Source organism: Vombatus ursinus, unplaced genomic scaffold, assembly GCF_900497805.2.
Source record: "Vombatus ursinus unplaced genomic scaffold, bare-nosed wombat genome assembly UNPS02014781.1, whole genome shotgun sequence".
NCBI classification, from domain to species: Eukaryota; Metazoa; Chordata; class Mammalia; order Diprotodontia; family Vombatidae; genus Vombatus; species Vombatus ursinus.
In genome coordinates, this window is record NW_020954559.1 from 1,841,837 (window position 1) to 1,869,438 (window position 27,602).

The 27,602-nt window shown below is 32.5% G+C and overlaps 1 pseudogene; it reads right to left on the minus strand.

Annotated features, from left to right (window-relative positions):
• Positions 1 to 1,540: 1,540 nt before the first annotated feature.
• On the minus strand, positions 1,541 to 23,041 carry LOC114046143 (annotated as a pseudogene).
• Positions 23,042 to 27,602: the final 4,561 nt, after the last annotated feature.

Below are 27,602 nucleotides of genomic sequence, written 5' to 3' on the forward strand. Positions count from 1 at the left end.
TAAAATTATATGTAACTTATACAGGAAAGTAAAGACTTTAACTTTGTTGAGTCTTATAATTGCTCCATCATGTTTACATTTTTGTGCTTCTCTTCAGTATTGTGTTTGAAAGTCATATTTCCTATTCCTCTGGTATTTTCATTAAAAATTATTGAAATTCCTCTATTTCATTAAGTGTTCATTTTTCCCTTGAAAAATTATACTCTGTTTTGCTGGATAGGTAATTCTTAATTGTAATGTTAGCTCCTTTAACCTATGAAATTTCATATTCTAAGCCCTCCATTCCTCTAATGTGGAAGCTGCTTAATCTTATGAAATATAGACTGTGGCTGCATGATATTTGAATTATTTCTTTCTGGATGCTTGCAATATTTTCTCCTTGTCCTGAGAGCTATGGAATTGTTTTATAATATTCCTGAGAATTTTCATTTTGGGAACTCTTTCAGGAGGTGATCAGTGGAGTCTTTTAGCTTCTATTTTGTTTTCTAGATCTATGATATATTTGCAGTTTTTCTTGATAATTTCTTGAATTATAATGTCTAGCCTCTTTTTCATGGATTTTAGGTACTCCAATACTTCTTAAATTACCTCTCCTCAATTTATGTTCAAGTCATATGGTTGTCCTTTGATATATTTCACATTGTCTTCTATTTTTTTCCATTCTTTTGACTTTGTTTAATTGCTTCTTGATGTGTTATGGAATCATTAACTTCCAATTGACCAATTCTATTTTTTAAGGAATGATTTTATTCTGTGAGTTTTGTACCTCTTTTTTTACATTTGACCAATTCCATTTTTTCAAGGAAATCTATTATTCAGTGAATTTTGAGCCTCTTTTACCATGAATGAAATCTGTTTTTTCAAGTGTTATTTTTCATTATATTTTGTCCCTCTTTTCCCAAGCTATTGATTTAATTTTCACTTTAATTTCTTTTTTTCTTCATTTTTCCTCTACCACTCTTTTCTATTTCTTTTCTTCTTTCAGGAATTCTTGTTGGTCTTGGGTTCACTTAGCAGTTTTCTTTGAGGTTTTACTTATAGATGTTTTGCATTGTTTTCTTTTGAGTTAAAGGCATGGCCTTCACTGCCAGTGGAGTAGCTTTTTATGGTCAACTTCTTTTCAGATTTTTTCCCTTATTTTCTAGCCTATTTGTTGCTTTTGAATTTTATGTTAAAATTGGTCTTTGCTCACCTTGTTTGAAAGGCACTGTTCTAAGATTTAGGCCTTTTTGTGCTGCTGTTTTCAGTGTTTCTGGGGTTTACAAGTTTTCAGTGCTTCCAACATGATTTAATCTTGGACAAGTTGTGGGTTCTCTTGATTTTACCAAGGCAGGTCCCTGCTCCCCTTTAACCCCAGCCATTAGTGCTCCCCTTGGTCCTGGAACTGTTAGAGGTCTCCTACTCCCTTGTGACAAATCACAAGTGCTCCTCTCTTCCCTAAAACTGTGACCCAGATCCATTTATGGGAAATACAATTTCCAACTAATGCCAGCTATACCCAATTCTGGCAAAAAGTCCCCTGTAATCTCTTTTTGACCAGTTATCCAATCATCTTAAAATCTATGGACTGAGAACACACAAATCCCCTGCTGCTATTGCTGCTGCCATTGCTGCGGCTGTGGCAGTTGCCTCCAAGGTTACCTCTGGTGCTGCTGCTGTTGCCTGGGCAGATCCCAAACCTGGTGTCACAGACTTCTATTAATTTCCTAAGTTGCCCTTCACTGGGAAAATACCTCATTTTGAACTTTTGTGGGCTCTTCAGGTCCAAAATTGGATTTGCATAGTTATTTTATTTTATTATTTTTACTTTGAAAAGCTTTTTAACTTAAAAAAAATTTCCCAGTTATTTGTAAATTTTTTTTAATTTTTAGCTAATTAATTATTTTTTTATTTTTCAACATTCACTTTTATAAGATTTTGATTTCTAAATTATTCCCCCCTCCTTCCCCTCCCCCTTCCCCAAGTCAGCAGACAATTTGATATAGCCTATACCTATACATCTCATTAAACATATTTCCACATTACTTATCTTGTGAAAGAAGAATTAAAACAAAAGGGAAAAATCACAAGAAAAAAAAAACAAAACAAAAAGACAAAATAGTTTGTTTCAATCTGTATTCTGACTCCACAGTTCTCCACCCCACCCCTAATTTATTTATTTATTTTTAGTTTTAACATTCACTTTCATAAGATTTTGAGTTCTAAATTTTCTCTCCCTCCTTCCCATCCCCCCCCCAAGACAGTATGCAACCTGATATTGGCTCTATATATACATTCCTATTAAAGATATTTTCACATTAGACTTACTGTAAAGAAGAATTAGAACCAATGGGAGAAACCACAAAAGAGAAGAAACAAAAAGAAAGAGAGAGAGAATCCAAATAGCATGATTCAATCTGCATTCAGAATCCATACTTCTTTTTCTGGATGTGGATAGCGTTTTCCATCATGAGTCTTTTGGCGTTGTCTTAGATCCTTGCACTGCTGAGAAGAGCTAATCTGTCAAAGTTAGTCATTGCACAAAGTTGCTATTACTGTGTACAATGTTCTCCTGGTTCTGCTCACTTCATTCAGCATCAATCCATGTAAGTGTTTCCAGGTTTTTCTAAAGTCTTTCTGCTCATCATTTCTTATGGAACAATAATATTCCATTACATTCATATGCCACAACTCGTTCAGCTATTCTACAACTAATGAGTGTCCCCTCAATTTCCAATTCTTGGCCACCAAAAAAGAATTTGCACAGTTGTTTTACAGTTGTTTGGAGGGTAATGTTGGGAGAGTTAAACTGGGTTTCTTCCTGTTCTTTACCATCTTGACTCTGCCTTCTCTCCTGTGTTATTTTCAAGATATTAATAAACTTAATGTTTTACTTTATATGATCTCAAGAAGTATCATATATAATATTTATTTTATTAATAATTACATCACTTATTAATTTTGTATTAACTAATATACTATTGATTATTATAAATCCTTTATAACTTACCTTTATATTCATTATGAAGAAATAAGAAATCTCTGTAGAAAATTTTGTTAAGGAAGAAATCTAACACACAAATAAAACAGACAATTATTGAATATATTTTGTAATCACAATTGTTCCTACAGCGTGGGTGTCTTCATTGCTAACCTATTTCACCAGGGAAATTGATTAGCAACAACCAGTTCAGCCAGTGACCTTGATTTTTATTTAATAAAGCCAAAGACACAAATATCCTATGTCATGCAGGTAAGGGTGGCGACAGATATGAAAAATGGGTTAGAAATGATGCAGTAAGTGGAAAGAGAAGGAAACATGAAGCACTAGTGGAGGTAAAGATTCTAGATATTAAACACACTCAGAGACAAGGCTATTTCATTTTCCCAAGGTTTCATGGAGCAGAAATTTCAAGACCATTTACTCCCATTGCTAGATATTTTATGAAAGGACAATATATATTTTTCTTGGCACTCTTTTTCGATTGTATAAAACATGCCATGATTAAATATATTTGGGAATTTTTCTGTAGGAAATATTTTTTATGAAAATAAATGGTTCCTTATTTGCTACTTCAAATAAAATTTTCACTAATGAGACTCTTTAAAGTCATATGCCTTCCTGCCATACTACACTTGGGGACTTTCAAGATGAATTTACAGATAGTTTAAGTAGATAAAAATAAAAGTCAATAGAAAATAACATTAATTAGTTCTCCCAGGTGTGTAGTGGTATTTTATTCCTATTCATAGCAATATAACCTAAATAATTTTTAAAATAAGAAGCTTAGAATTTCCTATTCAGAAAAAGACTAACAGAAATGTATTTTATAATAAAGATAAAAGAGAAAATATAGTTCCTTTTTGAAAAATGTTTTGCCTTGATAAATTATATTAATTTATTTAAAGAATTACTAGAATTTTTGTTAAATCCCTATGCTTTAGTGTGAATGTTTTCATTCTTATTCAAGAAAATAGTTCAAACACTCTATAATATTTAATAAAAATATGTTTCTTTTTTCATGATCTTTATAAATCAAAAAGAAAATATTTTGATATTGGTAACACAGTATTATAGTATGTCTATCCATGAGAAAGATTAGCCAATAAAATGGTTGCAGAAAACCTAAGTAAGCCAATTTGGATGATAGAATCATATATTTCAAGGTAGAAATGACCTTAGATGATACTGAGTTTCATTCCCTAAATTTAAAGATGAAGAAACAGCTACAGAGAGGTTAAATGACCTGCCAACAGTAACCTAACTACTAAGTATTTAAAATAGGGTTTGAACCTAGGTCTTCCTAGCTGTTCAGTGACCTATCTTCTATGGAATGTCATATGTTTTCTATGATATAGCAAAAGAGTATTGTACAATTATATAGGAGTGCTAGGCCCTAATCATAATTGTCACTGTCTAATCATGTGACCTTGAAAAAATAAGAACCTTTAATTTCTTCATCTAGCAAATTCCATAATTAGACAAAATTATCTGTCAAGTTCTGTAAAATTCAAAGACTCCAAAAACGTACATCTTTGGAAGTCATCAACTATACTGTGTGAGGACAGAACAGAAGCACGGAGAGGCTTTATGACTTCTATCAAAATGAACACTAAACTGACTATTTTCTTTGTCTACTCAGAAACAGGATATACACAGGGTGTCCTAAGCTTAAAAGTGCACTAAAGCTTTTTGAAACATTCTATATAATGTGATAAAAGGACAGAACAGCAGGCATCTGGATGAAAATACCCATTTTACTGATGAGAAAATAGAGGCTATTTTTGAAAGGTTAGTGCTTTGCCGAAGGTCCCATGGCTGATGTATGGGTATATGGAGTAGTAGTTCAGAATGAAATCTAATACATCTTACTCCATGTTTACTGCTTCTCTTATAGAATAACAATCTCACATTTTAGTAGTCTGTCTGAATAATAAAAGTACAAAACAGAGAGAGGGAGAGAGAGAGAGAGAGATTAGAAAATAAATATTTTCTGGAGAAACCCCTACATAATATCACTAACAGTCTCTACTCCACTCCAGCCTATTTTTGAAAATTCCTATTTGAGAGAACTCATTAATGTTTAAAGCAGTTCATTATATTTTTGTATACTTAATTGTTAGGGAGTTATTACTTTGTTATTGTGATGTTTTCTTTCACTTAGAGCCTTCTAGAGCCACTAAAATAAATCACACGCTTTTTACCAGATAATACTTCAAATATTTAATAGCAGCTACCCTCAAAAGTACCCATCCCTTACCTTGGTCAACCATTCTTTGTATAACTTAGTTTGTAGTAACCTCATATTCCTGGTCACCTTCCTTTGGATTAGCTCCAATTTGTCAAAGTCTTTCTTAAAGCATGGTCTGCAGAACTAATAGTAATGTGGTCTTCTGAGGGCATAGGGCAATGGGGTTGTCACCTTTCTTTTTAGGAAAACTGCATCTATTAATGTAGCTTAAGTTTCCATTGGATTCTTTAACAACTATATCAGACTGATTATTAAAATTGACCTTGTAGTAATTTAAGACCCTTCAGTCATTTTCCCATTAAATATTATTTAGCTAGGCTTTTGTACAATGTACAGTGTACATTCAGTACAAAATACAATGTAAAGTGGGTACATAAAATATAGGTATGTGAATTTACATTAATCTCTACTAAATATAATTTTCCTACCTTCATTCTATAATCAGTATGTTTTTAGATCTCAAACCATCCTTCTGTATAACATCAATCCCTCTAAAATTCCATGAGCATATCTTCTGGTTCTTCATGTAAATGATTGAGAAAAAAATGTTGAATAATAAGATTGGGGGTGAAACAAGGATGTCCATTATCACCACTGTCATTCAGTATCATACTGGAACCATTAGCTTTAGCTATAAGAGAAGAAAAAGAAATTGAAGGTATTAGAATAAGCAAAGAAGAAACAAAGCTATCGCTCTTTGCAGATGACATGATGATATACTTAGAGAATCCTAGAGAATCAAGTAAAAACAATACTTGAAATAATAAACAACTTTATCAAAGTTGCAGTGTATAACATCAGCCTTTCTCTATATTACCAACAAAGCCAAGCAGCAAGAGATAGAAAGGTAATTTCCATTTAAAGTTACTGTAGACATTATAAAATATTTAGGAGTCTATCTACCAAAAAAAAAATGCAGGAACTATATGAACACAATTACAAAACACTTTCCACATAAAATCAGATCTAAATAATTGAAAAAACATCAGTTGCTCATGTGTAGGTCTAGCTAATATAATAAAAATGATAATTCTACCTAAGCTAATTCACTTATTCAGTGCCATACCTATCAAACTACTAAAAATTATTTTATAGAGCTAGAAAAAAACAAGAACACAATTCATCAGGAATAACAAAAGGTCCAGAACATCAAGGGAACTAATGAAAAGAAATGCAAGGGAAAGTGGCCTAGCTATTCCAGATCTTAAATTGTATATAAAGCAGCAATCATCAAAACTACTTGGTACTGGTTAAGAAATAGAGTGATGATTCAGTGGAATAGGTTAGGTATACAAGACACAGTAGTCAGTGACTACAAGTGAATTCTACTAAACATTGAAAGATAAACTGAGTCCAATATTATGAAAATTATTTTGAATAATAGGTAGAGAAAGAGTTCCACCAAACTCCTTTTTGGAAAAAAAATGGTATTGATACTTAAACCAGAAGAGCAAAAACAGAGGAAGAACATTATAGACCAATTTCATTAATGAATTTGGATGCAAAAATTTTAAATAAAATAGTAGCTAGGAAACTACAACAATATATTACAAAGATTATACATTGTGATGAAGTGGAACTTATACCAGGAAAGCAAGGATTATTTAACATAAAGAAAACTATTTATATGAAAATAATGTACATGTTCTAAAATGTTTGTAGTTGTTCTCTTTGTGGTGACAAAGAACTGGAAATTGCAGGGATGCTCATCAATTGGAGAATGACTGGACAAGTTGTGGTATATTATTCTGATGGAATATCACTATGCTATGAGAAATGATAAACAATGATTTTAGAAAAAATATGGAAAGACTTGAACAAAATAATGAAGAGCAAAAATGAACAGAAGCAAGAGAACATTGTATACAGTAATAGCAATATTGCTTTAAGAATAACTTTGAGTTAACAAGTCATTTTGACTATTATAAATACCCAAATTAACTATAAAGGGCATTTGAAGAAAGATGCTATCTGCATCCAGAAAGAACTGATAAATAGACATATGTTTAGAATAATATCACACACACATATCACATACCTCTTTGCATCTATTGGTAGCCATCTCTAACATGGGGGGAATGAAGAAAAAAGGGAAAAATAAAATTTATATCATAACTTTATTACATATTTAAAAGTAATAGCAAGTTGTACATAACAGATTTGCAGTTTTATGTAAAATCATCTTTTTATTATTCTGGGTTATAGAAATACTTATTTTTCTATAAATTAAAAATAAAATAAATGTAAAAAAAGAATGTGATCTTCTCTCCCCTTTAACTGTGACCTAGTAGCAGGTATAGGCAATGAAATTGCTATACAGTACCTTTTCTTACATCCAGTGCTAGCATAGAGCTCATGGAATGTCTTTCTGACCAGTTTTCAGAATCCCTTACCATTTCTGGCTTGAGAGTTCCTAAAGCTGCTGTTGCTTCTGTTGCCAACAATAAGACTCACCTCTGTTGTTGGATCCATGGGTTTCTGGGTCTTCCTTCACACCTCCTAAATTATCTTGGGATTGGAAGAATATCTCATTCTGACCTTTTGTTGGCTTTGTCACCCCAGAATTTGATTCAAGGCTTTATTTTAAGGGTTATTTGAAAGGGGATGTTGGGAGAGATTGGCTGTTTCCTCTCTTCCACCATCGTGGCTATGTCCCCAAAATCTTTCATTAAAATTATTTTTTCTGTTTGTTTTTTTAATTTTGCTCAATTATATGTAATTTTTCTTTAAAAAATCATTCTTTTTTTAAAAAAAATGAGTAACAAATTCTCTTCCTTACTTCCTTCTCCCCTGCTTTAGAAGGCAAGAATTATGATATAGATTATAAATATGCCATTATGCAAAACATTTACATATCAGACATTTTGCAGAAAAATGCAGACCAAAAACAAACCTGGCAAAAATAAAGTTTTAAAAAAGTATGTATCAATATGCACTCAAATTTAATCAGTTCTTTAACTGGAGGTAGATAGCATTTTTCATCATAAGTCCTTCAAAATTGTTTTCCATCATCGTACTGCTGACAATAGTTAATTCTTTGACAGTTTATCACCAAACAATATTGCTGTTACTGTGTAACAAGTTCTCCTGGTTCTATTCATTTAATTTTGTATCAGTTCATGCAAGCCTCCTCAGCTTTTTCTGAAATCATCTTGCCCATCATTTCTTATAGTATAATAGTATTGCATTCCCATCATATCTTAGTTGTCATTCAACAATAGGTTGTTATTCCTTCAATTTCCAAGTATTTGCCAAAAGAATAAAGAACTGTTGTATTTTTGTACATTTTTGTACATTTCATTTTTCTTTAATCTATTTCAGGTACAGATTTAGTAGTGGTATTGCTGGGTCAAAGAGTATGCACAGGTTTATAGCCCTTTGGTCATAATTCTAAATTGTTCTCTGAATGGTTGAATTGGTTTACAACTTCACAGACAGTGTTCCTATTTTCTACATTTACTCCAACATTTGTGATTTTCCTTTTCTGCATTATTTTGTTGTTCAGTCATTTTAAGACATGTTCAACTCTTCATAACTCATTTTAGGATTTTCTTGGCTGAGATACTAAAGTGATTTGATGTTTTCTTCTCTAGCTGAATTTAAGATGAAGGAACTAAGGCAAGAAGGGTTGAGTGATTTGCTGAAGGTCCCACAACTAGTAAGTGTCTGAGGCCAGTTTTGAATATAAGAAGATGACCCTGATGTAAGGACTGGCACTTTATCCACTGCACCACTTAGCTAATCTGATAGGTGTGAGGTGACAACTGAGTTGTTGTAATTTGCATTTCTCTAATCAGTAGTGATTTAGAGCACTTTTTTTTCATGGCCATAGATAACCTTAATTTCTTCATCTGAAAACTACTTGCTCATATTCTTTGACCATTTATCAATTGGGGAATGACTGGTATTCTTACAAATTTGACTCAGTTCTCTATATATTTGAGATATGTATATATATATATATATCTATATATATAACTATATATATAGATATATATAGATATATCTATATATATAGTATAAAACTATACTTGCTGTAAAATTTCCCCCAGCTTTTAGCTTTTCCTTCTAATCTTGGTTGCATTGATTTTCTCTGTGCCAAAAAAAGAAAAGAAAGATAATTTGATATAATCAAAATTATCCATTTTATATGCCTAATGCTCTATATTTTTTGTTTGGTCTTAAATTCTTCCCTTATCTATAGATCTGACAGGTGAACTATTCCATGTTCCCCTAATTACTTATGATATCACCCTTTATGTATAAATCATGTAAACATTTTGACTTTATATCACTACATAATGTGAGATGTTGGTCTCTACCTAGTTTCCTAGCAATTTTTGTCAGTGATTTCTTATCTAGGATCTTTGGATGTTTCAAACACTAGAATATTATGGTCATTTACTATCATGCAATTTGGACCTAATCCATTCTGCTGATATACCATTCTATTTCTTAACCAGTACCTAATTGTTTTCATGATTTCTACTTTGCATTACAGCTTGAGATCTGATATTTCTAAGATACCTTGCTTCACATTTTTCATTGATTTCTTTGATATTCTTGACCTTTCATTCTTCCAGATGAATTTTGTCATTATTTTTTCTAGTTCTGTAAAACAATATTTTTGGTTATATCATGGTTATACTACTGAATAAGTAAATTAATTTAATTAGAATTGTCATTTTATTGTATTAGCTCACCCTACACATGAGCAATTAATATTTCTCCAGTTGTTTAGATCTGATTTTATTTGTGTAAAAAATGTTTTGTAGTGGTTTTCATATAGTTTCTGGGTTTGTCTTGGCAGGTAGATGGCCAAGCATTTTATATTATCTACTGTTATTTTAAAATTTAATTTATCCTTCTCTCTTGCTACTGGACCTTGTTGCTACCATAGAGAAATGCTCAAGATTTTTGTGGGTTCATTTTATATCCTTGCTGAAGTTGATAATTATATCAACTAGGTTTTTTCACTGATTGTCTAGGATTCTCTGTATATTATCATATCATCTGCGAAGAATGATAGTTTTGTTTTCTTTTTACCTATTCTAATTCTTTGAATTTCTGTTTCTTGTCTTCCAGAGAAGTGATATATTATATTATAGTGATAATGGACATTCTTCTCCATGCCTGATGTTATTGGATCATTACTAATTAGGAAAATTAGTCTATAATCTTCTTTCTCTGCTTCTACTCTTCTTGGTTTAGGTATCAGCACCATATTGATGTCATGAAAGGAATTTCATAAGACTACATATTTGACTATTTTTCCCAAATAGTTTATTTAGTATTAAATTTAATTGGTCTTTAAATATTTGTTACAATTCATTTGTTAAGTGGTACTAGGAATTTTTTTTCTTTTATAGCTCATTAATGGTTTTTACTATTACTTTTTCCGTTCTTTTACTATTTTTACTGTTTATTGTATTATTTTACTATTTCCTTTTCTAAGACAGCATTTTTTAAGCATTCTATTTCCTCTCTGTTAATCTGGGCAATTTTTTGTTTTATAAAGATTCATCCGTTTTTCTTAGATTGTTTGATTTTTGGCATATATTTGTGCAAAATAGCTCCTAATAATTCCTTTAATTTCCTCTTTATTTGTGAGGAATTTACTCTTTTCAATGATGACACTGATAATTTGGTTTTCTTATTTTTTAAATCAAATTAACCAAAGATTTATCTATTTATACTTTTAAAATAAAGCCAGCTCCTAATTTTCTTTATTAATTAAATGGTTTTCTAACTTTCAATTTTATCATTTTTTCTTTTGATTTTTGGAATTCCAATTTGGTGTTTAAGTAAAATGTTTAATTTGGTTTTTTTCAATTTTTTTATTTATATGCTATTTCAGAATTTTATTGATGACAGCTTTTAGAAATATACATTGTCCCCTAAAACGTTCTTTGGCTGCATCTCAAAAATTTTGGAATGTTGTCTCATTGTTGTCATTCTTCTTAATGAATTTATTGCTTCTATGATTTGTTCTTTCATACAAATATTCTTTAGTATTAGGTTACTTGGGTTCAAATTGATTTTTATTCTATGTTTTGTGGTCCTTGATTGAATATAATTTTGTTGAATTATGGTCTTAATATTATATATTTAACATTTCTGCTTTTTTGTATTTGGTTGTGAGGTTTTTATGACAATATACGGTCAACCTAACATTTCTAAATTTCTAAAATTCTATTCACTTTCTTAATTTCTTTCTTGTTTATTTGATGTTGAGGTTTATCTAGTTCTGATGGGGGAAAGTTGAAGTCCCCTACTAGTTTAATTTTACTATTTTCTTCTCTAGCTTATTTAGCTTTTCCTTTCAATGTGGATTCTTCATTATTCAGTACATATGTATTTAGTATTGATATTACCTCATTGTCTACCTTTCAGCAAGATGTAGTTTACTTATCTCTTTTCATTATTTTATATACTTTGTATCCTTGTGAACTGCTCACTGGACCTGGAATCAGAAAAATCTGAGTTAAAATCTTACCTCAGTCACTTATGTGATGGAGAAGTCACTTGAACTTCCTTTCAATCTCAATTTCTTCATCAAAAAAATGGGTATAAAAATATCACTGACCTCACATGATTACTATAAGGACCAAAAGAGATTATTTGTACAAAATCTTTTGTTAGCCATAAGGTTTTATAAATGTTGTCAGTCATCATCACCATCATCAACCTCATCACCACCATCAATTGGAGTCTCCAAACAACATAATCTAGTAGCATCACAAACAGACCACACCAATCCAGAATATGGCCTTGACCAGTTTAAATTGTAATTGTGAAATACTTAACAAAATGCATAAAATACAAGAAAACAAATAATAGTAATGTATGATTTTAAGTCAATAAGTGCCCCATAATGATTATGTATGTTTTAGTGGGTCCTAATATTATTCAAATTTGACTGCAGTATTGTCATAGATAGATTCTCAGGGCAAGGAAGACCTGGGTTCATGTGGAGCTTTTGATACATATGTTTTGTATAACACTCAGGAAAAAAAATTAAACTTTCAGTGCTTTAGACAAATTTCCAAGATTATAATTTGCAGATAAAGTGTCAACTTCTTTTGGGAAATGGAATCCCCTCATCCAGGATGATGCATTATATCAATGAAATAAATGATCTCTTCACTATTCTTTTCCCTAACCCTATTTTTCTTATTAATGAATGCTTGTTATCAACAATAAAGTTAAAGAACAGGTAGCATTGCAATAATGGAAATCATATCATAACTTTGGATATTCATTATAGAGAAGTAGCTTTAAAAAAAGAAATGTATATATGTATTTTGTTCATTCTTAATTGAATAACTAAGACTTTCCTGAATTTGAATAATACAATTTAAACCTTGACTTGCAACTCACTTCCTGATATTTTCTGAACATTTGGAAAGAATCAAATATATAATATAACACAAATGACTTAGCAAATAAAAATCTAATATTTTGGGGTTACTTAATACCTGCTATCAGATATGTGATAAAAAGCAGACATTTCACAAAGTTATTTTGTAAAATCAGATATTTAACAAACAGTAGGGCTCCAACTATGTTATACTCAACATTCATATCAAGTTACCATGTAGGTGTCATTTTGGCATCATCTTACTCAGATTTCTTTTAGCTGAATGTAAGTGGAAGTGTAAGGGTGATACTTATTTCTGGACATTAAATCAAGGTTGGGAAGAAATTAGAAAAGATAATTATTCATCTACTGAGTTTTGGGGATTATGTTTTTATACATTAAACTGACAGTCTTTTATAAAAATTAGTGTTACTTATAATAGTAAGAGTAATAATAGTATTTCAATAGTGCTTTGACATTTAACATTGGAGTTTATCAAATTTTTAATAAAGTTCAAAGTCATTATTAATACTAATAGCTCACATTTATGTAACTAAGGTTTATAAAGCACTTTGTATGTGTTAATTCATTATCATAGGTTCATTCATTAAGTAATGCTGTGAGGTAAGTGCTACTATTATCATTTCCATTTCACAGATGAGGAAATGAAGACAGAAAGTTTAAGTGACTTGTACAAGGTCACAAAGCTAGTAAACATCTAATTAAATATTAGAAATCAGGTTTTCCTGATTTCGTGTCCAAGGTGGTCTCAATTTGTCAGATTGAGAAGAAATATATCTGCCTAACTTTTTCCTCACAGCTCCACAATGACCTGGAAAAGGTGTCAGACTTAATATTGATTTGGAAAGTTGAGAAAAAAGTCACAGTGAGCTATTTTTTTTCCATAAGAAAGACAGAGAAGCCTGTGGACACTAGGCTCAAAGGCTGAAATGGATAGGGATGGATAGAAGTCAAAGGCAGCACACTAGGCCAAGAAACAAAAGATCAGAAATATCCCAAGGGAACCCTGGATTTGTGCTGTACCACAGAGTGCCATCTGGTATTTTTATAGCCCTTACCTAGCTCTGAGTCAAAAATATAGGGCTGATAGAAGCAGTTATGATTGAGCTTGGTTACTAGCTGTGTACTGAAAAAGGAACAATTTCAGACACATAGATTTATGTCTCTGATCCCAAGAAGACAGCACTGCTTCAATTCTAGCCTTTAGCCCAGCATATAAGTCTACATTTAGTAATGTGGGTAGGAATCCTAGACAAAAGTGTAAGCAGGATTTCAGTCCACCAGATGCTTCAAAATACTATAGTGGTCTAATAGGGACTGAGTCTAATAGCAGTCTTCTGAAAGCCAACAGACTAAAAGATGATTCAGAAACTTGCAGAGCTCATACCAGAAGAGCAGTGAACAGACCTCTTCCTGGATCCTAGTACTTTGAGAGCACTGAAAATTTGAAGTCCCCAACTTGAACTAGGAAAGTATCTAAAGATGGAAAAAGACAGAGGTTCAGATCAAACATCCCCCATAGAAGTAAGCCTAGAATAACATGAAGTTCAAAGTCAAGAAGTGGGCTAGAAGAATGAACAATCAAAACAAAAGCTTGGCCATAAAGAGTCTCCATTATGACAGAGGAGATCAAGACTCAAATCCAGAAGACAATGATTGGAAAGTGTAATTGCAAACAAAAGCTTAAAGAAAAATACAAATTGCACAGGAGCAAAACAAGAATTACTAGAAGAGTTAAAACAAGCAAGAATGATTTTAAAAATCAAGAGAAAATTAGAGAATTATTATTCTCAATTAGAGAAAAACTGAAAAGGAAATGAGAAGTATTAAAGAAAGAGATATAAAGAGAATTAACAGCTTGGTAAAAGAGGTACAAAGCTTAACTGAAAATAATAACACTTTGATATTCAGAATAGAACACCTGAAAACCAATGGTTCCATGAGACATCAAGAAATAATGAAATAAACTCAAAAGCCCCCAAAATTGAAAAAAAAGTAAAATTTCATAGGAAAAACAACTGAATTGAAAAAGAGATCTAGGAGAAATAATTTAAGAATAATTACAAAAAAATCATAAAAGAAAACTACTCAGATACTTCAGAACCAGAAGGCAAATTAAGAATGTTAAAAAAAAATCTATTGATCACCTCCTTGAAAGAAACCCCTAAATGAAAACTTCAAAGAGTAACACAGTCAAAATTTAGAGGTCTCTGGTCAAGAAGGAAAAAAAAAAGTAAGGTCAGTGGCCAGAACTAAAACATTCAAATACTGTGGAGCTACTCAGGATCACAAAAGATTTATCAGTTGCCCCCTATAAAGGAATGAAGAGTTTGGAATGTGTTATTATAGAATGCAAAGGATCTAGGCTTACAATAAAGAGTAGTGTACCCAGTAAAACTGAAAATAAACCTACAAAGGAAAAATTAATCTTTAATGAAATATTGAACTTTCATGCACACTTGATGAAAAAGCCAGAGTTAAGTATAAACTTTGATATTTGAACTCATGACTCAAGGAGGTAAACATGAGTGAAAAGTCATAAGGCATGAACAAAGTTAAAATCTTAATGTTCATATATGGGAAGATTATACTTGTTACCATTTTATTTATTTATTGTCACCATGGTATTTATAGGCAGTCTAAATTGTCTCCAAGTCCAATAGTCTCTCCACTTCACTACCTAGCTGCTTATATATCCAAAGACTCACTATTCTATCCTATTCTATCACAAGCAAAAAAAAATATTCTCCAGATAGCCAAGTAAATCTTTCTGAAGTGTATTTAACAGTGTAAGTTAGTCACCATTCTCAAAGTGACCATTAATTATAATTTTCTTTTTAATGAGTTGATCAAAAACTCCTCCCTTTCAACTGGAGGGAATGGTAGCAATTCTTTAGAAGAATGGAAGAAATAAATAGAAAAAGGGAGGAAAGAAGGAAGGGAGGAGGAAAAAAAGAAAGGAAGGAAGGAAGGAAAGAAAGAAGGAAGGAAGAAAGAAAGGAAGTTACAAAAGAAGGAATGAAGGGTAACTGGAAATGTGCCTTTAAATCAAGACAGTTGAAAAAAAAATCTCATTTCCCAATTTAGAAGATATATTTTAAGTGTCAAAAGTGGTGCACAAAATGGGTCAAAGGAAATTGCTACATAATTATAGATCTCTCCTGAAAAAGAACACAATGGCATTCTTAGAATTTACTTTCCTCTCTTAATTAATTACGTAGCAAAGTGGAAACTCCAAATAGGACCACTTGAGGTTTAAGTTACAGAGCTGTGAGTTTTCAAAGTCTCTGAGTGAAAAGATGCCTTGATTTTTCTAGGGCAGTTCTCATTTTAGACTAAATTCTTGTAATCTATCAACTGATTACAGCTATTTCTTTTTAGGAAGGAAATAAGTAAAAAGTAAAAAGAAAACCTATGTTATTGAAATCTATCTTCATTGAATCATTCTCATCTTCTTTCTACGTCCAAAACTTTCTTCTACTTTCCATATGATATTTTTAAAAACATTTTCTTAATTTGAATTTTTTCTTAAATGAATTTTTCTTAGTTAATGGAAACCTGTCCTGATATTTTTTTTTTGCCAAACACCAGAAATTCTCTAGTAAAAAAAAGCAGTCAGAAAAGCAAGATACACCTGTTGACTTTTCGTATTTAAAGATGCCTTTTTTTTCATGGATTTTTAGGTTCTGTCTTCTTTTTTTTTTTCTTTTTTGACTGTCCTCTTTTTCAGAGTCATTGTGTATACCAGGCATAAACTACAAAATATTGGAGAATGTGAATATGCTGAAATGTGCAGCACTACAACTGAATATAATTTTATCTTCAATGATTCAGAATGAAATTTGGGGTCCATTAATGTCTGAGAGTGAACATCAGTTCTTGATATACTAACAAGCTCTACTAACCTTCTGTAGCAGTAGCTGTTTTACAGTAAACAAGACTTACCTTTTGTGGCTTCCCAACAACCTTCAAATTTCCTCAAACTTATTTTGTCTCTCTAGTTTTTTGGATGCCCCATATCTTCATACTGCTATAGGCTATTGCAGTTTCAAATTATATCACTCCACTGAGTCCTATGATTCTTGTTATAGAAAGATTGCTTCCTTATTTCACCATTCCAATGCCAATCAAAGCAAGTCAATAAAAACATTCATTTCAACAAACACTTAAGTGCCTGTTGTATGCAAAGCACAGAAATGGATTTGGGATGACAGATTTAGGACAAAAAGGTAACTTAGAGGACATTCAGTCCAATCTTATTTTTTTTCAGCTTAAGTAAACTACTATATCTTAGTAAACTAAAGCCCAGGTAGTCTTGATAAGGAATAGAAATTGAATATGTCTTATGCTCTAATGGCATGTGTGTGGGCATGAGATAAGCCATGTGCAAAGATAATTAGAAAGTATATGTTGAGCAAGAGTACACAACTTTAGAAGTCCTTTGAAGACTGAATTTCAAAATCAAAAATTCTAATGGGTAGCTTTAATATTTTTTTTCATCTTTTATCATAGACGGTTATATAATGGATAGAATAATGAGCTTGGAGTGCAGATGATGTAGGTTCAATATCTTTCTCATATATTTACTAGATGTGTGATCCTGAACAAATAACTGAACCTCTCTGTGTCTTATCTGTAAAATGAGAGTGTTAGACTTCATGACCTCTAAAGTTCTTCCAGCTTTCAATCTATAAACCAATTAAATCATATACATAGGTGATTATTTATAAAATTTACTCACAATATTGTTCACACCAATACATCTATAACTTCTTTATTAGAAATTTCCATTTGAGAGATTATAAAATTAAATTTAAAGTAAGGCAATTCAGTTGATTATGAAGTCATGTTCGTAGGAACCAATTGTTTTTTATAGATGGGAAAACTGAGCTTAAGACTCCAAAAGACTTGTTTTTACTTATTTATTATAGTTCACCAATAAAAGAAGTAGGACTGGAATATAATCTTTTTTTTTTCTTTTGTGAGGAAATTTGGGTTAAGTGACTTGCCCAGGGTCACACAACTAGTGAGTATCATGTGTCTAAGGCCAGATTTGAACTCAGGTCCTCCTGACTCCAGTGCCAGTGTGCTATCCACTGCACCATCTAGCTGCTCTAGAATGCAATTTTGATGACTCCTCAGGTCAATGCTCTTTTTGCTGCAATCCACTGCTTTCTTGACCTATTTTATAGACCAGGAGAACTGTCAATTAATGTTTGGCATTAAATTCCAGCCCTACTCTCCCCCTACTAAGTCTGGAACCATACAGCAGTATACATCATTTTGAAACAAACCATTTGCAATGAAATATTTCATAGGATCAAATCCAACTTCCTCATTAACCATGTAATGCACCAGCCTATTGCTGCCTTAAACATCTGTTTGCCATCAAGTAGAAATGTGCTAAGCCCTAAGTGAAATTATGAACACAACAACTGTTCTATGAGTATGTTAAACTTAGTCTCTCTGAAAAAGCTGAAACCACCCAAAGAGTAGATTACACAATATGCAATGAATACTTTGTTCCGCTGGTGTCTTTTGGATTTGACAGGAGTGTGGGAACAAACAGAACAACATCTCATCATGTTTTTATTTAAGAAATTCAGATTTTAATTAATTATCCCAGAATATAAACATCCTGACAAACCAGAACTTTAACTTCACAGTTCAGTGCTGAAGAAAGTAGAAAAAAAAACTTCATTTTTAATTATTGTATACATATGATATGTGTGCTTCAATATCTAAGCACAACTCCCTGGTGAGATGAATAGATGTAATTTAAGGTATTGTCCACCTTTGCAGTGAAGAGGAGCAAAGAACTGCTTGTATTACTAGGATGTTTAGGGGGAGAGCTGGGTTGAAAAAGAGAAGGTTTAGGGTGCTGAGCAATCTCTCCTCTAGCCTCCAAGAAAAGTATCAATCTAGAATTAAATCTATCATTCACCATTACCACCACCCTCACCCTGCCTCAGTAAACTCTGGTTTTGGCATATGATTCAGAAGGCAAACCTGTTCCCTGATTATTCATAAGGGAAAAGACAATCTTTTGCTCATACATTGTAGCCTAGTCCCTTCCCACCAAATTCTAATTGAACCAAGAAGAAGAAAAAAAATAATCACAGATGGAAAAGAGCAAATACTTTTCTCCAAGAAAAATAGGGAGAAAAGACATTGAATAAGTTCTATAGAATAAAACATATTGAATAATACATAATAAATGAACTCTTCACCTGAGGATGAGATGACATCTCAGCTCACATTGTGAGATAAAATATTATTAGCCAGGGGAATTCCTCTTTCAGCAGTCTCTACAACGTCACTCTATGGAAGTCAAGAACCATGCTAAATCTCTGTTTCTGTCTGTCCCTGTCTCTCTAAGTCTCTTTCCCTGTCTCTTGCTATCTTCCTGTCTCTTTCTCTGTGACTCTCACTGTCTCTTGGGGTATCACTGTCCATCCTGTCTCTATCACTTTCTAAATGAATGAATTAGTTTCTCACATTTGATAGTTTATCTTAGCAAAATCTTTCCAATTTCCTACAACACTGAAGACACATTTACTGGTTATTCATCTCCTACATTAAGTATATTGGTAAAAATGAATGAACACAAGTAGCTACTACAGTGCTTAGTGTCTTTCTCTTATGTTTAAAATATATTTATCTAAATTAGTTTCATGACATTCATTATCCTAGTTTTTTTTTCTTTTTTACACTAAATCAGCAAAACATGAACTAAACTACATTTTGCATTTATTTTTAATATTTCAAATCTATGTCAGTACTTTAGGTCATACAGTTAAACAGTTAAACAACAGAGTTTGGGGAAGGGAAGAAATAAACTAATGAATATCAGGTTAGACTGTCAAAAAGACCAAGCATAATAATAGCTGATATGTATACAATGCTTATTATGTGGCAGACATTATGCTAAGTACTTTACAATATTTACATCATTTGATCCTCACAACAACTAAGGGAAGTAGGTACTACCATTATCCCTGTTTTATAGATGAAAAGAAAAAACTGAAGAAACCAGAGTGTAAGTTTAAGTGACATGCACAAGGTCACTTTTGAATTCAGTCCTTCCTGACTCAAGGCACAGGACTCTTTCCATTGCACCACCTAACTGTATAAACTGTCCTTGGTACTTTGTGTAAGTTAGTGAAGAGGAAAAGGTAAAGCAGAAAAAAAAATGTCTTATACTTGTTATTGTTCATTCTTTATTTTCAAAAAGGATAAATGAAAAGGATCAGTAATGCAATGGGAAATGTCTTGTCTTGCTCATAAATTGAATTCAAGTGAGGTAAGGTTGCACAAAGTCATCAACCTCATTTTCTCCTCCAGAGTTATCAGAGTCTAATGGCAACAAAAGCAAAAATAGGTCTTATTAAAAGAGATAAAGAAGGAAACTATATCCTGGTAAAAGGCACTATAGATAATGAAGTAATATAATTGATAATCATATATGCACCACAGGGTATACAAATACTTAAGGAGAAGTTAAGGGAGATACAGGAAGAAATAGACAGCAAAACTATGCTAGTGGAGGACTTCAACCTCCCCCGTTCTGAACTAGATAAATCTAACCACAAAATAAGAAGAAAGAAGTTAAGGAGGTGAATACAGTTTTAGAACAGTTACATATGATATACTTCTGGAGAAAATTAAATAGGGATGGAAAGGAATATACATTTTTCTCAGTTTTATATGGCATCTACACAAAAATTGATGATGTACCAGGGCATAAAAACCTCACGGTACAGTGCAGAAAGGCTGAAATATTAAATACATCCTTTTCAGATCATATGCAATAAAATTAAATGTAATAAAGGGTCATGGAAAGATAGACTAAAAATTAATTGGAAACTAAGTAAAGTAATTTAATCCTAAAGAATGAGTGGGTAAAACAACAAATCATAGAAACAATAAATAAATACCAAATAAGAAATTCTGAAAATCAAAGGAGAGATTAATAAAATTGAAATTAAGAAAACAATTGAACTAATAAATAAAACTAGGAGCTGGTTTTATGCAAAATAAAATAATAAAATAGATAAATCTTTGGTTAATTTCATTTTTTAAAAAAAGAAGAAGACTAAATCACCAGCATCAAAAATGAAAAGGGTGAATTCACCATCAATGAAGAGGAAATCAAAACAATGATAGGAGTTATTTTGTCCAATTGCATGCCAATAAATTTGACAATCTTAGTGAAATGGATGAATATTTACAAAAATATAAGTTGCCCAGATTAACAGAAGAGGAAATAAAATATTTAAACAATCCCATTTCAGAAAAAGAAATTGAACAAGCCATCAATGAACTTGCTAAGAAAAAATCCCCAGGGCCAGATGGATTTACAAGTGAATTCTACCAAACATTTAAAGAACAACTAATTCAGATACTGTATATACTATTTAGGAAAATAGGTGAAGGAGTTCTACCAAATTCTTTTTTATGATACAAATATGGTGCTGATACCTAAACCAAGAGCCAAAACAGAGAAGGAAAATTACAGACCAATTTCCCTAAAAATTATAGATGCAAACCTTTTAAGTAACATATTAGCAAAGAGATTACAACAACTTATCTCAAAAATAATATATGATAACCAGGTAAGATTTATACCAGGAATGCTGGGCTGATTCAATATTAGGAAAACTATCAGTATAATTGTTCATATCAACAACAAAACTAACAGAAATCATATGATTATCTCAATAGATGCAGAAAAAGCATTTGAAAAATTACAACACCCATTCCTACACTAAAGAGCCTAGGAATAAATAAGTCTTCCTTAAAATGATAGATAACATCTAACAAAAACCATCAGTAAGCATTATATGTAATGGGGATAAACTAGAAGCATTTCCACTAAGATTGGGGGTGAAACAAGGGTGTCCATTATCCCTACTGTTATTCAGTATTGTGATAGCAATGTTAGCTGCAGTTAGAGAAGAAAAAGAAATTGAAGGAATTAGAATAGGCAAAGAAGAAACAAAGCTATCACTCTTTGTAGATGATATGATTGTATATTTAGAGAATCTTAGAGAATCTAGTAAAAAAAAACTTGAAATAATAAACAAATTTAGCAAAGTTGCAGGATACAAAATAAATCCACACAAATAATTAACATTTGTGTCTCTGTGTGTGTGTATTACTAAAAAAAAAGCCCAGCAGCAAGAGATAGAAAGAGAAAATCCATTTAAAATTATTGTAGACATTCTAAACTATTTAGAAGTCTACCTGCCAAAACAAAACCAAGAACTATATGAACACTATTATAAAACACTTTTCCCACAAATAAAGTAATATGTAAATAATTGGAAAAAATATCTGTTGTTCTTGGGTAGGCCAAGCTAATATAATAAAAATGACAGCTTTACCTAAATTTATTTACTTATTCAGCACCATACCAATCAAACTACCAAAAAATATTTTTTTAATAAAGTAGTATGTTCTTTATTTACCTCTTGAAGCTGTCATTGGATATGCGATATTCATGGAAAAACAGGTCAAATCAGACATAAATTAGACTCAGCCCTGTGGAGGCTACCATTCATGGTAAGGCTGGAGACAGCTAAGTAAGTGCCCACTTTCTTCTCCTTGTAGTTTGCCATCATCTTCTTGATGTCATCTATTGCTTTTCCTAGATTTAGTCCCTTAAGGTAGGTCCTTGTACAGTTCATAATGATGTGACATCGATACAAAAAGAAAGGGTCCTGTAGCTGGGCCAGCTACACCTCTGTGAAGTCATTCTTGGAGTCAATCTTCCAGGGATGGGCCTGCATGAGGACTGTGGATCCCAAATAGTTGTCTCTATTTCACCAGTAACTAGGGCAGCTGGTGCTGCAGCAGGAACAGCAGGATGCACTCATAGAGCCTGTCTGGTTTCTCATGATCTTCTATGGACTGAAGATATTGCTTGCTGCCCTGGGATTCATCCTTCTTCTTCAAGTAAGGCTGAATGGATTTAAACTGAGCATAGAAGTTATTCATATCCGGGACGAGATCCTTCACCACATACATGTGGGGGAGAGGGTAGATGTTAGAGACTTTGCTGAGGTTGAAGTTGATTTTTCTGGTGCACGCCAGCGTGTTGCCCACATTAATGTTCATTGCATAGAAACCACAGAGGCCTTCTTGGCATGATCTTTGGAAGGTCAGCATGGGGTCCATCTCATTTTTAATCTTGATCAAGGTATCCAACACCATCGGCCACATTTGTTCAGATCAATTTCATAAGTCTGCATTTGGGCTTATCTCCAGGCTTCTCTGGGTCCCATCTCTAGATGGCAAATTTCTTGAGGTGGGGAGCTGCAGCAGCTGATGTCTGGGACCCTCGGTGGAGCTATACCTGGAACCTGGGAAGTAGAGTGACTCCCGGAACAAGACTGTGCTTCAAGGAGACACTGACTGCTGCTTCCATGTTGGCCCATCTGAAAGTTATTGTATGGAACTAGAAAAAGCAATAAGAAAATTGATCTGGAGGAACAAAAAGTCCAGAATATCAAGGGAACTAATAGAAAGAAATGCAAGAGAAGGTGGCTTAGTTGTACCAGATCTTAGATTGTTTTATAAAGCAGCAATTATTAATTGGTACAAGCTAAGAGATAGAGTGGTGAATCAGTGGAATAGGTTATATATGCAAGACACAATAGCCAATGACTATACTAATCTACTATTTGATAAATCCAAAGTCTCCACTTTCTGGGGTAAGAAATCATTATTTAACAAAAACTGCTGGGAAAACTGGAAAAATGTATGGCAGAAACTGGACATAGTCCATCATCTTACACTCTATACCAAGATAAAGTCAAAATGAGTACAGGATTTAGATATAAAGACTGATAAGCAAACTAGAAGAGCAAGAAATAGTTTGCCTTTCAGGTCTTTGGAGAAGGAAAGAATTTATGACCAAACAAGAGACACAGAATACTGTGAAATGCAAAATGGATAATGCTGATTACATTAAATTGAAAAGTTTTTTGCATAAACAAAGCCAATTCATCCAAGGTTAGGAGGAAAGCAGAAAACTGGGAAAGAATTTTTACAACCAGTGTCTCTGATAAAGGCCTCATTTCAAAAATATATAGAGAACTGAGCCTAATTCATAAGAATATAAGTCATTCCCCAATTGATAAGCAGTTAAAGGACATAAACAGACTTTTCAGAGGAAGAAACTAAAGCTATCATCATAGGAAAAATGTTCTAAACCACTATTGATTAGAAAAATGCAAATCAAAACATCTCTGAGGTACCACATCACAACTATCAGACTGGCTAACATGACAAAACAGGACAATGATAATGTTGGAGAAAACATAGGAAAATTGGAACACTAATGCATTGTTAGTGGAGTTGGGAAATGATCCAACCATTACAGAGAACAATTTGGAACTATGACCAAAGGGCCATAAAATTGTGCATACCCTTTGATCCAGCAATATCACTTCTAGGTCTGTATCCCAAAGAGATCATACAAATGGGAAAAAGACCCGCATGTACAAAAATATTTATAGCAGCTCTTTTTGTGGTGGCAAAGAATTGGAAATTGAGGGGATGCCCATCAATTGGTGAATGGCTGATCAAGTTGTATGTATGTACATATGAATGTAATGGAATATTATTGTGCTATATGAAACGATGAGCAGGCAGACTTCAAAAAAAAACCTGGGAAGATTTACATGAACTGACGCAGAGTGAAATGAGCAGAACTAGGAGAACATTGTACACAGTAACAGCCACATTGTTAATGACTGACTCTGATAGACTTGGCTCTTCACAGCAATGCAAGAATCTAAGACAACTCCAAAAGACTCATGACAGAAATTGCTAACCACATCCAAAGAAAGAACTGAATGCATATGGAAGCACACTATTTGCTCTTCTTTTCTTTTGTTGGTTTGCTTTATTGCTTCATTCTTGTGGTTCCTCCCATCACTTCTAATTATTCTTTACATCATGACTAATGGGAAAATATGCTTAACATGGATGTGTAAGTAGAGCCTATAAAAAATTATACTCCACTGTCTTGGGGTGGGGGGAGAGTAGTGAAAGGGGGAGAAAATTTAAACTCAAAATCTTATGGAAGTGAATGTTGAAAATTTAAAATAAATTAATTATCAAAAAATAATGTCCAGTGGCAAAACAAACGTGAAAATGAATGGCAATGGTTTGGGGTGCAATGGATGACCTTAGTGTCTTAGATGCCTGGCCAAGCTCTAAGTTTATCACTTCTAGTGTGAGGGCTTGCAGGGTCCTTTTTAGGGCTGCTCATGTACCTTTGATGCCCCTCTATCACCATCCACTCAATTCTCACCTATGGTTATTTCATATGTGACTATTTCATAAAAAGTAACTTGAGGATATTTCAATACCATTCAAATAAATTCAACTCCAGCTATTATTAGTAGGGAAATTGGCAGACTAGGGTATATACAGAGATCTGAAATTAAGGTAGCAAGTGAATATTTTCAGATGACACCAAGTTATTGCTTTGCTAGTTACAGCCAGCACACATGATTACAGAGTCAGGATTCAAAACAATCTTGAAGGGCTACAGAATAGAAATGAACCTAATAAGAACTTCAAAGTTTTATGATGAATGCAAAAAAAAAATCACAAATATAATATGGTGGTGGAGTTTTGGCTGGACAGTTTTCTTTTAAAAATAGAGATCTTAATGGACACCAAAGTCAATATTAGTCAATAATGTGATGTAGCCACCAAAAAAATTGAGAAACATAGTTTTAAGAAATAAAATAATTATACATTTTCACTCTTCTCAATGATATCTGTGTTCATTTCTGATTGCCACAGTTTACTACATCAGCAAACTAAAGAGTATCCAGAAAAGGTGTAAGACTTTGAGTACATGCCGTGTGAGGCCTAGTTAAAAAAAAAAAATGAATGTTTAGCCGAAAAAGAATCAAGTGGAATGTGATAGTTAAGCTCAAACATCTTAAGGGTTATCATTGCTGAAAGACAATAGTATCGTTTGTTTGGCCCTACAGACTACTATGAGGGACTATACAAAAAGAAAATTTAAGCTTGAAGTAAGCAAAAATTTTCCAAATATGTCAAGTTATTCAAATGTAGGATGGATAGTGTGGAGAAAGAGTAAGTCTCTCTTCACTGAAAGTCTTCAAGTAGAGGCTGAAGGACCACTTACCTGGCTTGTATTAGTGACAGTTCCTGTCATAATTGGTTTGGACTCTCTGATCAGTCAAGACCCTTACTACACTAAAATTCCATGATTTCTTTTTTATTTGAATCCCTTTTTTAACAATAGCTTGAAGAAACAGAAGGTATTTACCCTAAAGAAAAGAAAATTTTGGAGAGAACATGATAGTTCTCTTTAATGTTTGAAATGCTATTAGGAAGAAAATAAATTATAAATATTTTCCTTGGGCTAAAAAGTTAGTAACCTTAAAAAAATTCTGAAGTTAGAGATAAACAAAATTCAATTTATTATGCAGTGATGTGAAAATTAAGAACAGCAATTTTGATTAGAGCAATGGTGTTGTATATGTACTTCTACTAAGACTAGACTATCTTGAAGTGTCTGACCCTGACTCAAAGAAACCTAATTAATCTTTTAATTAAACTGAGTTAATTGGTTTCTTCAAATTTATTCAGTGCCCTATAGAAACAGTACTGGAGCTAATTCCATAGGCACGCAGTAGATATAAGTTTCTAATGCTCTTATTCCATCTCTGACTCCTATTAACACATTAGATTCCGAGAGATTTGGCTTCGTCTTTCCCTCTGAGTTCTAAGAAGTGCCCTGTAGTCACGTAGACTAATTCTCTGATGACACTGATTAAAGCTCTGACCAGTATGCTTCCACCCTCCCTCAACATTATCGTTTAAAATTTAAATTAGTCAGTCAACCCTAATTATATTTTTTAAAAAATATATAAAGATGGTATAAAAAGAAAAGATGGTCCAAAGTATTCCTCCAAATATAAATAACCCATGTCTGCAAGTAAAAAAAAAAATTAATCAAAGAGTAAGTGGTTGCAAGCTTACTAAACAAATGTGACAAAGGGGTTTTTCAAAGTTCGTGGTTGTTGGAAGTGTTTTTCTTCCATTTCATCAAGTGTTCATGAAGATATCTAAATGATCAGACTGTGTCCAGTTTGTCTTTTCTTCCCAATGCAGGCACTGTTGTAAGCTTTTCCAAGAATATATACAGCACACCTATGGGAGGATGGGAAATTCAGTATACAGACCCTTCAAAACTCAAAATGCTCTCATTTTGTTAGAGAAGTAGGTAAGGGAACAGAATTCAGTTCAACAACTTCTTTCTATTTTATTGATTGATTTTAAAATTCTATCTAGCCTTGAAAGTGGCACATGGAGGTCCCTACCTGTGATAGTTTTGCTAACTATTTTTCTCTGTAACCAATTAATGTTTTTTTTTCAGTTTTTACTTTTTCATTCACATTCTCACAATCATTGTTCTTTTACTTCTGTTTATTTTACTTTGTATCCATTCAGAGATGGCTTCCCATGCTTTCCTGTATTTTTTTTGTTTCTTTTTTCACATTCATGAACTATGAAATCTCTTTATCAGATCATATTCTTTTATCATTCTATCTTTTCCTTTGCTTAAGACTCATAACCCTTTTGATACTCATCATGATCTCCAATCCTTTTGTCCCTTTACTTCTCTCTTAATTTTTAACCATTTGCATTATGGCTTCCAAACTCATCTTTATTTTTTAACATTTTTTTTTGTATTTTGAGCTCCAAATACTCTCCCTCTTTCTACTTTCTTTCCTATCCATTGAAAAGACACACAATATGATACACTTCATGCATACGAAGTCATGCAAAACATATTTCCATTTTGCAATAAAGCAAGAAAAATAAAGTGAAAATACTTTAATCTGAATTCAGAATTCATCAATTCTCTAATTCAATTAATTTTAATATACTTAGAGAACTTATATAGTATGTCATTTAATGCATACCTGTCAAGT